Here is a 14,059-nt window from a genome sequence, read left to right as displayed (position 1 = left end):
GACACATGTAAAAAAGATCTAAAGAGATTGAAAAATAAATTATTTTGAATAATTCTATGCCAATAAATTTGAAAATTTAGATGAAATGGTCAAACTTCCAAAAAAATACAAATTCCCCAAATTGACTTAAGTCGAAACAGAAAACTGGAATAGTCCTATAATAATTTAAAAAGTTGAATAATCAAATGCCCTCCCACAAAGAAACTCCAGACTTAAACATTTTAAAAGGTTAATTCCACTCAATTTGCAAGTAGTAAATAATTCCAATCTTATCGCAAATACTGCAGAGTTTATACAAAGAGGGAATTCTCTTGTCATTTTATAAAGTTAGCATATGCTTGATTAAAACAAAAACAAAAACAAAAAAACATGCAAACAAATGAAGTATGGCAAGATCCAATCTTGCTAAAGCAAATGGGTAGTAATTTGAAATTATCATAAAAAATCTAGCAATATACATGTGTGTGTACGTAATGTATCAAGTTGGCCTTTTCCTAGGAATGCAACCTTGTTTAAGCATTTAAAAAATAACTATTTAAAGTGTAAAACCATGTTAACAATTTAAAGTATACAAATCATATGATCATCTGAATTAATGGAGAAAATTCTTTTGATAAAACTCAATGTCTAATCATCCTTTTAAAAAAGCAAAACCAATCCCAGCAACAAAAACCTCTTTGCAGGAGCCACCAAAATGGCAGCACCGGTGCCTGAGGCCGGAGTTGACTTGAGGGATGCAGGCTTGGTGCAGGATATCAAGATGGCAACATATATGCTTGGTCAGCCCAGTCCTTCTCCTGAAGATGCAAAACTCAGAGGAGGAACAGTCATTGAAATGATAGAAAAAAAAAAATTGAGTATCTTAATAAAGAATAGTAACGAAAAATAAGAGACACACACGGACTGAAAGACCTTAAATATATATGGATGAGTGTTCCTTGGGACAAGAGCTGGTTTCTCTGGAATATTGGCAAACTTCATTTTCCAACACTGCTTCAAGGTTAACCATAATGCTTTGAAGACAAACGCATCATTGACTATACTTCCATTTTTGTCTACTATAGTTAGTTAAAAGCTCTTTGTAATTGATGCTTTGTTTTCAGATAAGATAAGCCAAGAGAACTGAGTTCTGAGAAGTTCACTGATTAGCCTAGTATGTGGGGTTTTGTATCCCAGTGCTTTGGCTCTTTTTAAAAATGGACTTCTAGCCATCAAGTATCCTACTCTTCCACAGCCACCAAAAGGGAGGGTTTTACTCTCTTGGCTGTTGCTCGGTCAAACAGAGTTGAAAGCAATGGTGATTCCTCTAGTCTTTCAGATGTTTGCTGGAATAGTTAATGGTCTGCCTCATTATGCGGTATTTGAAAGTACATTTGAGAAAACCATACATGAAGGTTAACCAAAGAATGAATGAATACTAACGCAGGTGAATGGATTCTTTTATGGTGAGGAGTTGGATATTGCTGAAAGAGTTACAAGTAACTGGAAAGACAACTTGTTTTTGTCCCTTCTGCTTCCTGGCAAATAGCAGGTACACAATAAATATTTGGTAACTCAATAAAATAAATAAATAAAAACCTATTGGCAGAGTGTTTTAGTTTGCTAAGCTGCTCAAAGCAGATAATGTAAAATGGGTTGGCTTTTAACAATGGGAATATATTAGGTTACAAGCTTACAGTTTTGAGGCTGAGAAAAATGTCCAAACCAAGTCACCATAAAGGTGGTGTTTTATTCTCAAGACTGGTTGCTGGCAATCCTGGGTTCTTCTGCCAAATGGCAAGGTACGTGGTAGCATCTACTCTCCCTTCTTTTCCAGGTTTCATTTCTTTCAGCTTCCTATTTCCATAGTTTTCTCTCTCTCATGCATGTGCGCTCTCTCTCTCTCTTTCTCTCTCTCTCTACCCCCCCATCCCATTTACAAAGGACTCCAGTAAGAGGGTTAAGACCCATCCCAGGCCACACCTTAACTGAAGCAACCTAATCAAAAGGCCCTACTTACAATAGGTACATACCACATTAAGAACATGATTTCTGGAGTATGTGTAGTATGAAACTACCACACAGAATAAACAAGGACAATCAATTGCATGCATTTTTTATGTTTTGTTTTTCCTGAAACTTCACTAAAATAAACAGAAAGGAATGTTTTAAAAAAGCATAAACATAAAACACCAGGGAGAATAGGAGTAGAGACAACAGTTACATGAAAATTTGTCCCAATTTGCCTGGGACTGTTCAAGTTTATGTGTGTAATTCTAGCATAAGAACTAATAGCCTCCCATTTCCCAGTCAACAGAACCCTAGTTTAGATAATACATTATAAGATCCTACCACAGCAAAGCCAAGCTGTGTTAGCTGGAAGGTATATATAAAGTAAATAAATGAAGAAATTTATCCGGGTAAACGAAAGTCCAAGTAGTAAGTAGAAATGAAAGAGGAAAACCAATCTAATATATACTGCCTAGTCTCCATATGTCTCAGGAAATGATGATACCAGTTATTTTTAGAAGTGGATTGTTCACAGTAAGTCATTAAAATCCTTATAATGACCTATAAGCCCTAAATGATTTACCTCCCTCCCCAGGATATTCATGTACTTTTACCTCCATCACCCTCATTAATTTCACTCCAACTACCCTGATCTCCTTACTGTTCTCTGACATGCCAGCCATGCTCCTGCCTTACAGTCTTTGCACAAGTTGTTCTCTTCTCAGAATGCTCTTTCCCAGATACCTACATACTAAATGAACTCTTTCACCTCCTTCAAGTGTTTACTCAATTGTCACGTTCCTGAAGAGACCCATTCTGACCACCCAATTATCCAACCTGTACACCCCTAATCCCCATTATCTTGTTGTCCTTTGTTTCCATAAAACTTATACTCTTCTATCCTATTATCTAATTTATTTTTTTAAATATGTATATAATTTGTAATTTGTCTCCTATTTTTTAATAACATGAGTTCTAAGAGAGTTGGGGCCTTTGTTTTAATCACGGCTGAATTCCATGTTCATGGAATGATGTCTAATATTTAGTATATTAGTCAGCTAAAAGGGGTGCTGATACACAGTGCCAGAACTCTGTTGACTTTTATAAATGGTATTTATTTGGGGTAGAAGCTTACATTCACAAGGCCCTAAAGAGTCCAACTCAAGGTACTATAAGTCATCCAAAGTCATTGGCCATGTGTTGAAGCAAAATGGTAGGTGATGTCTGCAAGGTTTCAGCCTTCCTTCTCCCTCTTAAGGCTCCATGGGCCAGCTTCTTCCAATCTCAGCTGTAGGCTGGCATAAGGCTCATCTCTCTCCCCAGGGCTTATTTCTTTCTAGGCTCAGCTGCTCTGGTCTCTTCCCAAGGTCAGCTATAGACTATCAGGCTCATGTCTCTTTCTGGGACCTCTGCCATATCTATTGAACTGTCTTTCTTTCTCTGTGTTCTTCTCTGTATCTACTTCTGTTTAAGAGTCTATTTTAATCATCCCACCAAAGGGGCCCAGGACTCAGTGCTGAGTCATACTCTAATGATGTGGTTGAATTAAAACCTTAATCTTAACATAGTTTAATCAGAAGTCTCAGGTGACTCTAATACAATCAAAGGGTTAACATGCCTGGAGGAACAGACCAATTTACAAACATAATCTATATCTCTCTTTAGAATTAATAAATAATATCAAACCGCCACACTTAGAAACTGATCAATAAATATATTTGAATACATGTTTTTAATGAGTGAAATCTGGATAAGAAACAGGGTGAAAGTCTCTATCCTCCCCACACCCCCATATCTCTCCCTAACATTGCCCCTCTTCAAACACTGATAAAGACTGGGAATTAATTGTCTGAAGAAAGTCAAACAGAGTCTATTTCATGTATCAGGTCTCTATGGCTACATTACAACATGTCACAAATTTAGCAGCTTAAAACAACATAAATTTGTTGCCTCACAATTTCTTGTAGGACAGATGTCTGGGCATTGATTAGTTGGGTCACAGCTCACATCTGAGGCTGGGAATCCTCTTGTAAGCTTATTCAGATTGTTAGTGTAATTCAGATTCCACGTCCTTGCTGCCTGTCAGCCGGGGTTCACTCTCCCAGAGGCCACCTTCAGGCCCTACCAAGGCTCTCTCACAACATGGCAGCTTGCTTTTCAAGGCCAGAAAAATCTCTCTCCAATCTGTTGTCCCATTGTAATCACAAGTCTCACCCACACTCAAGAAGGGGAAATTTTACAGGATAAGTACACCAGAGGGTCAGGAATCAAGAGAGCCATCTTAGAATTCTGCCTACTACCCTTACATTATGAGGCCCTTTTTATAAAGTTCAAAAGCATACAAACCCTAATAAATATATATTAAGGATACTAGTGTATGTGACAAAAGCATGAAGAAAACCAAGGAAATAATAAAAACTAAGTTCACAATACCATGCTGTGTGTTAGCAATTCATTTTTGAGGGGAAGAGAAGGAGGGCAGAATGGGAAAGTGTTCCTGGAGGATCTAAAAAGTAATTGTAATGTTCCTAAACTAGTGGTTTAAGGATGCTATTGAAGCCATTTTTTTATACTTTGCATGCTTTACAAATATCATTTTGACTCTATGTAGTGTATAATTGGAATATTTGTAAAATTTAGGGGTTCTGTCGCCAGAGCAGTGGGGGACAAGAAAAAAGCTATATTTCCCTGGGATGAAACTCATCCTGTTTTGTATTATACATCATATAAGGGATTCAAAAAACACCTGATAATAGAGATGTAGAAGAGCACCTTTTTTTTTTTTTTTTTTAAAGATTTATTTATTTATTTAATTTCCCCCCCTCCCCTGGTTGTCTGTTCTTGGTGTCTATTTGCTGCGTCTTGTTTCTTTGTCGCTTCTGTTGTCGTCAGCGGCACGGGAAGTGTGGGCGGCGCCATTCCTGGGCAGGCTGCTCTTTCTTTTCACGCTGGGCGGCTTTCCTCACGGGTGCACCTTTTTAGGGGGAGAAGGCTATTGGCTGGTAAAACCTGAGTTTTAATGATTCATGTAAATGTGGCCAGTTTTATACTCACAGACTGGTGGAATCAAGGGACAACTGGGTGATGTACATTAATTTAATCACCTGCCCTTCCTATTTCAGCCCATTGGTGAGGGAGGGATTCCCATGCAAGGGTTACGGGCATGGTCAAACACATAACACCTGGTACTGGACAAATGAAAGGGGCAGCGGTTTACTAATCCATACACTCACAACCTGGGAGAGGAGGACCCCACACCACACAGGGACAAGTGGCGATTGCACTTGGGAACAGTGCAAACAAACAGGGTCTATGGGAGGCAGGGTTTGTAGTATCAGGGGTATAGTGTGCCCTGTTTCCCATAGGAGAATACAATTAGCTTCATTGAATGATTCCTTGGGCTGGCAGGGAAATGAAACCCTTATTTAGCAATAAGCAGGAACTGTGCCTGGTCCTTCAGATAAGAAGGGTTATTTAGCTAGATGACCTTATCCACTGGAACAGAGTTGGGAAGGGAACTTGCTATTTGGTTAGTTGAGGGCTTCCTGATTTCACCAGATGCTAAGGCAGCATATAATATTGGGCCATAATTCTAGGCCTACACCATGGACATGATAAAGAATTATTGCTACCTATGAATATGACTTCTGAGAAAGGAACCATCTTGAAATCCACAATTTTCTAAGCTTACTTTAACCAATGGCTTAAACTTCCTGATTCACTTAATCACTCATTCAATAAATATAAATAGTGGGTGCTTAGTCTGTACAATATACTGATTGGTGTCAAAGGTGCCTGCTAAATATCTAGCTTTCACAATCGTGAGGATGGTGGTAGTATTTATTGAGAATGTAATGCTGCAGGAAGAGAGCTTGTTCAAGAGGAAAGATGATGAGTTCAGGCTATGAAGCAACTCTGAGACACCCAAAAGGAGATGTTGAATAGGTAGGTAGAAAATGAATGACAGAGTTTGAATATGCCAACATTTAAAGATCTGATAGAGGAGGATGAACAGACAAAAGCCATTAATAAAGAGAGTCTATCTAATACTTAATAGTTTATGTGTGTTTCACCTATTCTTCTTCTGGTAAAGACCAAGTAGAAAAAGTGAGTAAGAAATGGACAGAATGTGACCAAGAAATAGAGAGAAGATGGATTCCATCTAGTAGAGATACTAAATAAAAAACTTAGAGATAGACTAAGAAAAGAAAGATGAAAAGCAAAAAGGCTCAAATAAGCCACAACAGGATAGTGAGCTCTTAAATCACCAGTCTGGCATACCCAGTTTCTAGCAAGACACTTAAATTCTCCTTATGTTCTAATTTGTTAAATGGGGCTAGTAATGCTGACCTGCCTCAAGGAGATGTACTGCAAATTAATTTAGCATTTGAAATCATTGGGCTAGCACAAGTGATAACTTACCATTTTTATTATTGTTAGTAATATCCAAAGGCTCATGCCAAGAGAATCTGAAACATCCAGGAAAGGAAAGAAAAAAAGAGTAATTTTAGATATTATACCTGGTGTTTAGGATTGTGAGGAAAAGAATGATCACTCATGGCCCTTAAAGTAGCAGGTGAAAATAACAGATAATTCCTTAGTGTAGGTGACATTAAGCCTCTTACTTCTCTTCTGTGAACAGGTAGCCTCTAGTTTACATAAAGTAGAATTTTGTGTTATGTTTACATTAAATATTTTTGAAGTGCAGAACCCTGGCCCTGTGGGAAAAACCTTATAACTCCAATTAATAATCCCTTGGGATTTCTAGCTTCACAGAAAACTTACATCCAGTGATACCAATAAAGACAATGTTCCTAGAATCACCACCAGTGACCTCCCAAATGCCAAGACTAATATAGGCCTTTCAGTTCTTATCTTACTTGAATTCTTGACAACATTTACAACTTCTGACATCTTCCTTCTTTCTGAAACTCTTCTTTCAAATTCTGTGATAACACAATCTTCTTATTCTCTGGTAACCTCTCTGACCAATTCTTTCAGTCTCTTGTGGGAAACCGGTTCTCTTCCCACACATAAAACTTAAATCTACCTGAAGGTTTAGTTCTTGACTTTTTTTCTCACTACAAATTGTTGCCCTGGATGGCTAGCAGGAGAAACTCTAGCAGGAAAAAGATATGACAATAAACAGAAAAAAAGAACAGAGAGAAAAGTTAATTGAAGTTTTAAAAAGACATAGTAGTGTACCACCTTTTGAATGAAGATCCCTCAACATACCAAGAGACTCTGAAGATCTACAATATGTTATATGGCAATCAATGTTGATAATGATCATCTTGAATCATCATGAAAAAGTTAGAACATCCTCAGCATACTCTTCTTAGAAAGATTAGAATACATGTACTAGGTTTTCAAAGGATGGTCATATTTCTTATCCAACTTTTCCAATGGTCTATTTGACATCTCCATTTGGGTATCTAAAAGACATTATGTAAATAACTTATACAGAAATATATTCTTCATATTATCCCACAGATTTGCTATTTTCATGGTCCTCCCCAACTCCATTAATGGCAACTTCATTTTTCTTATTGTGGAGACCAAAACTCCTGTCTTTCTCCTACTCTATCTGTCATTCAGGGAGGTCTGAGTCAAGCCAGGGGTTCTTTAAGTCATTCATTGATGGGTGATCATTAACCATTATTAGCCAGGTCTTGAAATCTAAGGTAAAGTGGCTGTCAATAGTTCTGGCTTTCTTGTAACTAACATTCCCATTTCCTTCAAATGGATAGATTATCTGATTCTTTTCCTGGGTCCCTAGCTCTCCAAACCCAGATATATTGCTAGACAGCTAATAGTTTCAATAAGACAGGATGAAAAGGAGGAAACACTTAACTCGTATTGAATACTTACTAAATACCAAATGATCTTCACCCATGGCACACAGCAAGTTATACCTGATTTGTAGTACTGTTGATCTTACTTAGTTTTTATAGTAATGGTCCTTTGTAGAAAAGAAAACTGATTGATTTTCTTTAGAGAGTTTGAACAATTTTTTTTTAAGACTGAGTATATACCTTGTCAGAGAAGAACAGTTACATTTTAGATGTCCAGGAACCAAAATCTAATGTCCATGGAATGCCTTCTTTGTTTCTAGAAAAAGAAAATTGTTTTGGTATCTCCTGACCTTCTTACAGCGAGAGGAGCCTTTATATCAACTTTCAATGATTTTGTAACTAGAAAATTATCCTCAGCTACTAAGAAGAGTACAGCCAAACTCTAGTTAATGTACTTTATAAACTTACTATGGAAGGAGGAGGAGTGATCAGTAAAGGGTATTAGCCATAGATACAAATATTTATCATTAACAAATAATGATTCTTAAGAATTCTGGACATATTGGCTCATTAATTCAACAAACATTTTTTACTTCTTCCATGGGTCACACTGGTTAGATTATGAAGAGCTAGTTGTGAGCAAAATCAAGGTGATAGCCCTCATGGAATTTAAAGTCTAGGATGGAGGAAGACATTAATCAATAACAGCACAAATAATATTTAGCAGAATATTCTCTCTTCCCAACAATTTCCCAGGATGCAGTACCTACCTTTTCTCACTCACTTCTTCCTCCTTATCACCTTCTGGCCTGTAGGCTCATATTATGTAGGATGCAAGAAGGTGAAGATATAAGTAAGAAGACTCTTGCATAATAATATATCAGCAATGAGCTACCTTGGGTAGACCAGTAAATCTTGTTACTCTCAGAGGTATTTTAACTTGGGTAGATTGAAAAGATATACTTTCCTCACCCTGTCCGTTGAATAAGAGCTAACTTGAGCTTGTGAACTTCAAAGATATTCTGACTATTGCTGGCACAAATAATTATGTAGTTATTATAGCCAAACTATCTCAACTGCTCAATTCATTTACAGACTTCTTAGACAGAGATCCCTACATATATTCCTATGACAGTAGCCTTTTTTCTATATTCTGTATAAGTTGTGTAAACTGTGTTCTATATAAGCTGCTTCATTGAAGCAGTGGGAATATAGAAAAGGGAATTAACAGATATTATCAATTGGAATATAAACTGAAGATAATTTATTGCTCGTTAATAAAGCATTTGAATTCTTGGACATGTAATTTTAACCAAAACTAAGATAGTTTTTGTGGAGTGGAGTGTGATCTGTGAGTGATGTGACATCTTTGATGAAAGGACCCAAGTCAGACTTAGATACAACATTGTTGCAATATGAGAAAAATCTTTGAGGGACACTTTCTTATGCTGAAAGTTTGGGGACTTGGCTGAGTTCATGGAAGTTGGGGGGGAGGAAGACTTTAAAACATGGATTAAGGAGTTTTGTTTAATGAGCAGCTTAGCTAGATTAAGAAAGGTTCAAGAGAACCCATCCTAGAAATGAAGAGGATGAAAGTCACAGGAGAGTTTGCATCTGTGCTTGACTGACAGCCGGGTTTAGAGAAAATCTGCAGAAGAAGCAATGATATGTTCTCAAATACCAAACAGTGGTTGACTATGAGACTATAAAATGACTTTCTACTCAGAGATGAGATTATGAAAAAAATCAAAACAAAAACAACCAAAACCCAAGTAGGTAAACTGTAGAGAGCAGGTAAAGTAGAGAGTCAGGGGAGCCAATTTTATGGCCAGGCTGTGCTTGCCAATCCCAGGCTTCTCAGGGGTCTGAAGTGTTTTGGGATCTTCCATCCTATTAATATCAACTTGAGTAACAAAGGTGGAGAGCCCTGGCTATAGAAAATTGAGCGCACTCATGAACAAAAACAAAATAGAGTAGCTATTCTGGGATAGCATCTAAGAAAAAAATTCCCATCCTCTTAGATTAGTGGAGGGGGAGGATGTATGGAGGAAGCCTCTGTTTAAGCTTATAACGTTCTTTTCAGCAGTGGCTTCCTCAACTTTATTACTATTGCATGTAGGTTGTACATATACTGACATAATGCATCCAGCTAGGAAAAGAGCCCCTAGTACACAAAAGATGAGGAAGTCTGGATATGCTATGGGAATGCAGTTGAGGCTCCAAGTTGAGTCTGATTGCCTCAAAGCTGCTATGTACACCTCCTATAAGAAATGATGCATGAAAATGTCAGGTCATCTTTTCCAAATCAGACTAGAGGTTCAGGCAAAACAAATGCCATAGAAAGAAAGGAAGGTTCTTGGTAAGTGGTGCCAGACATTGTGTTCTCAATCCCTAATAGCTTTTAATCATTTTATGAATATCTCCTGGTTCATGGTCTCCAATAAAATCTAATGAACTAAAGTTAGTGCAAACTAAGTACAGAACATGACCCAGAAGAGGGGTTTGTTTTGAAGTATCTGAATTGCTGTTATAGTCTGTTTATATTCTTGACATAGTGTGCCTGGCCCCTGTGGGATTCACAGTACTATTTGAGATCATCTCCAACATTTTTCAGATCTTAGTCAACTATTATCAGTCACAGGCTGAGGCAAGTCTTGACTTATGCTTTATAAAGTTCAGCCTCAAACTTGCCTGAGCCTCCAAGCCCCCAAAGAAAAGATGTACATATAGTATTAATATTGGTGCTTTCTTGGTGCCAGAAAGAAGATAACAAAGGAAGCCATCAGGTAAGATTAAGGAGCTATACCTCCATAAATGAAAATTGAGTTACTTAAAAAGGAAAACAGCACCGTATAAAGTAACAAAATTTGAAATTTGGGGGAGGGAGAGGGTTCTGGAAAGATTATTCTCTTGGATTAACAATTAAAGGGACCTTATTTAGAAGTAATGGCAGCTTTTTAAAAATTTATTTATTTTAAATTTCAGGGCCTTAAGGATCCCTGATTTTGTGGTTAGCTAAGAAATCTATTAATATTAAGATGCCTGTGAAATTGCAGGACATTGAATAAATAGACTAAGATGATCAATAAATCATACCTCACATTAATTCTACTGTGGTAAGTATCTGTGCTCTGTATGGTTGTAATCTTATAAAATATGGTGGGATTTGCTTAATAATAGCTCAACAAATCATATTTTGGCAAATGTTCCGTAAGCACTTAAAAATGTTTATTCTATAGTTGTACCTAATTTCCTATATTACTACTTTATAAAAGTCTGTTTAAGTAGAACTGAAGGAGAGAGACAGACAGGAGGGAGTATTTAAATATTAAATATTTAAATATTCTACTCAGTGTTTTGCCTATTTTCTTTTCTGTTTTTTTTTTTTTTTTTTTGTAATTATCTTGTCTGGTCTTCTCTTAGCTTCTTAAACCTGTGGTGGGTGCCTGTGTTAGAAAATCCTCAACCATTTTTTAAAAAGATTTATTTATTTCTCTCCTCCCTTCATTGTCTGTTCTTTGTGTTCATTTGCTGTGTGTTCTTCTGTGACTTCTTGTATTCTCATTAGGCAGCTCTGGGAACTGATCCTGGGGTCTCCTGGGGTGGGAGAGAGGTGATCATTCTCTTGCACCACCTCAGTTCCTGGTCTGCTGCATTTCTTACTGTCTCTCCTCTGTATCTCTTTTTGTTGTGTCATCTTGCTGTGTCAGCTCTCCATGTGAGCCAGCACTCCTGCATGGGGCAGCACTCCTGTGTGGGGCAGCACTCCACACAGGTCAGCACTCCATGTGGGCCAGCTTGCCATACAGGGCAGCTTGCCTTCACCAGGAGGCCCTGGGTATCAAACCTTAGACCTACTATATGGTAGAAGGGGTCCCAATTGCTTGAGCCACATCTGCTTCCCAACCATTATTTCTTAAAATACTTATTTTGCCCTTTTTTCATTCCCTTTTCCTTCTTGCAGCTCAACTACATGTTTAGACCTTTTGATATTGTCTTACAGCTTTTGGATGCTATGTTTTGTTTTCATCACTCCTTTTACTTTCTGGGTATTTACCTATTTACCTATATTTAAGTTCACTGATTCTTTCCTCAGCTAGGACAAGTTTACTGGTTAGTCAGGTGAAGACATTCTTCATCTTGGTTAGTGAATTTTTCTATTAAAAATTTTCACTTGATTCTTTCTTATTGTTTCCATCTCTGCTAAAATTTACCCACCTGGTCTTGCATACTGTTCAGCCTCTAGACTAGAACCTTTGACATATCTAACATAGCTATTTCATATCCTTTATCTGATAATTCCAACTTCTACCTAATATCTGTGTATGACTTTGCTGCTTGTTTTGTCTGTAGTTTGTAGGTTTAATCCCTTGTCTCTTCACAATTTTTGTTTGTTTGTTCATTGAAAGCTAAATATCTTGTGAAGAAGAGCAAAGCTTGAGTAGATAAATAATTTTTATGTGAGGAAATGGGCATGCTTTTCCTTCTGCTATGCTGTTAGTGTGTGTATGTGTGTTGGGGTAGGGGAAGGTGTTACTCAGAAAAATAAACTGAAATTAAATTGAAAAAAGTATATATTTTAATAAAATGGCAAACACAACATTAACTATGTTCCTCAGAATAAATCTAACTAAAGATGTACAAGAATTATATAGCTAAAATTATAAAATTTATGAGAAACATTAAAAAAGATCCCAAAACATGAAGCTATGACTTTTTTATGGATTAGAAGCTTCAGTGTAGCTAAGATACTATTATTCCTCACCTTTATATAGATACTTAAGATTATCTCAATTGAAATGCCAAAAGTTGTGTGTGTGTGCCTTCAAATGTTTAATGCAGCATTTACAGGGTTGGAAAAGGTCAAGTATAAGCAATACACTCTTTTTTTTTTTTTTTAGGAGGTACCACTGATTGAATCTAGGACCTAGGACCTCATATATGGGAAGAAGGTACTCAACCACTTGAGCTACATCTGATCTGAAGCAATACACTCTTGAAGAAGAATAAGGAGAGAATTGACTTACTTATATACAGGTTTATTTTAAAACTATAATAGTTTAAAAATTTGAAACTGGCACAAATATAAACAAATATAGTAATGGAAGAGAATAGAGCAATCAGAAATAAATATATGCAAATATGGACATGAATTTGATGGAGATTACACTTCAATGCAGTAGAGAAAAAATATTCTTTCTAAAAGATCTATAGGGCAACTTGAAAATATATAAAAATTGACTTTCATATTTTACCATACATACCCGCACATACACACAAACACAATTAATTCAAGGTAAATGAAAAACCTACATATGAAAGGAAATATAAACTGCTATATGGGAAAATGCAATAATTACTTCTGGGTAAGCAAAGATTTCTTAAATAAGTGAGTAAAGTCACCATCTCTAACATATGTCATTGATAAATTCAACTATATTAAAATTAAGAAACTTCTGTTAATCAAAAGATACCATTCACAGTGTGAAAAGATAAACTACAGAATTAGAGAAGACATTTTAGTACATATAACTAACAAAGTGTTAGTATCTAAGAAACATAAAAAGTCATCCCAAAAATTAAATAAGAAGATAGACAATCCAGTAGAAAGAAATGGACTAAATATTTGTATAAGTATGTCATAAAATAAAGATATCTAACTAATTAATAGGTATATAAAATAGAGTTTAACCAACATAGAAATTTAAATTAAAACGAAAATGAGATATCTTTATACACCCAACAAATTTATGAATCTAATAATTCCAAATGTTAGCAAGGAGATAAAGAAACAGGCACTCTCATAAAGTGCTAGTGTGAGCATGATTTCATTCAATCACATTGTAATCCACTCTTGAATTCTCTGGAAAGTTGAATCTCTCTCTCTCTCTCTCTCTCTCTCTCTCTCTCTCTCTCTTTCTTTCTCTTTCTCTCTCTCTCCCTCTCTCCCTCTCCCTCCCTCCCTATGATTTAGCATTGTAAGCCCCAGTTACAAACCCCAGAGAAAATCATCCCCTTGTATACCAGAACACAGGTACATGTACAAAATATTCATAGTAGTGTTCTCCAAACTACTCAAACCCTGGAACCTACTCAAATATCCATTAAGAGGAAAATGAAAAATAAGTGACACCTAGATGTAAAAACATGGACAAAGATCATAAGAGAGAGAAAAGTTTTAGAAAAAAACCTATACAGATTTACTGATTGAAGGTAGCTTATAGTTTAATTGTGAAGGTAATTTGGTTAATATATGATACCCATGAGAGTGCCTA

At 36.4% G+C, this 14,059-nt stretch overlaps 1 pseudogene; it reads left to right on the top strand.

The window, feature by feature from the left end:
* The first annotated feature begins 748 nt into the window (after positions 1-748).
* Positions 749-1,399, top strand: LOC101412490 (complex I assembly factor TMEM126B, mitochondrial pseudogene; annotated as a pseudogene).
* The last annotated feature ends 12,660 nt before the right edge of the window (positions 1,400-14,059 follow it).

The sequence above is a fragment of the Dasypus novemcinctus genome, chromosome 25 (assembly GCF_030445035.2).
Source record: "Dasypus novemcinctus isolate mDasNov1 chromosome 25, mDasNov1.1.hap2, whole genome shotgun sequence".
In the NCBI taxonomy this organism is placed as follows: Eukaryota; Metazoa; Chordata; class Mammalia; order Cingulata; family Dasypodidae; genus Dasypus; species Dasypus novemcinctus.
This window is presented reverse-complemented; position numbering and strand designations above follow the sequence as displayed.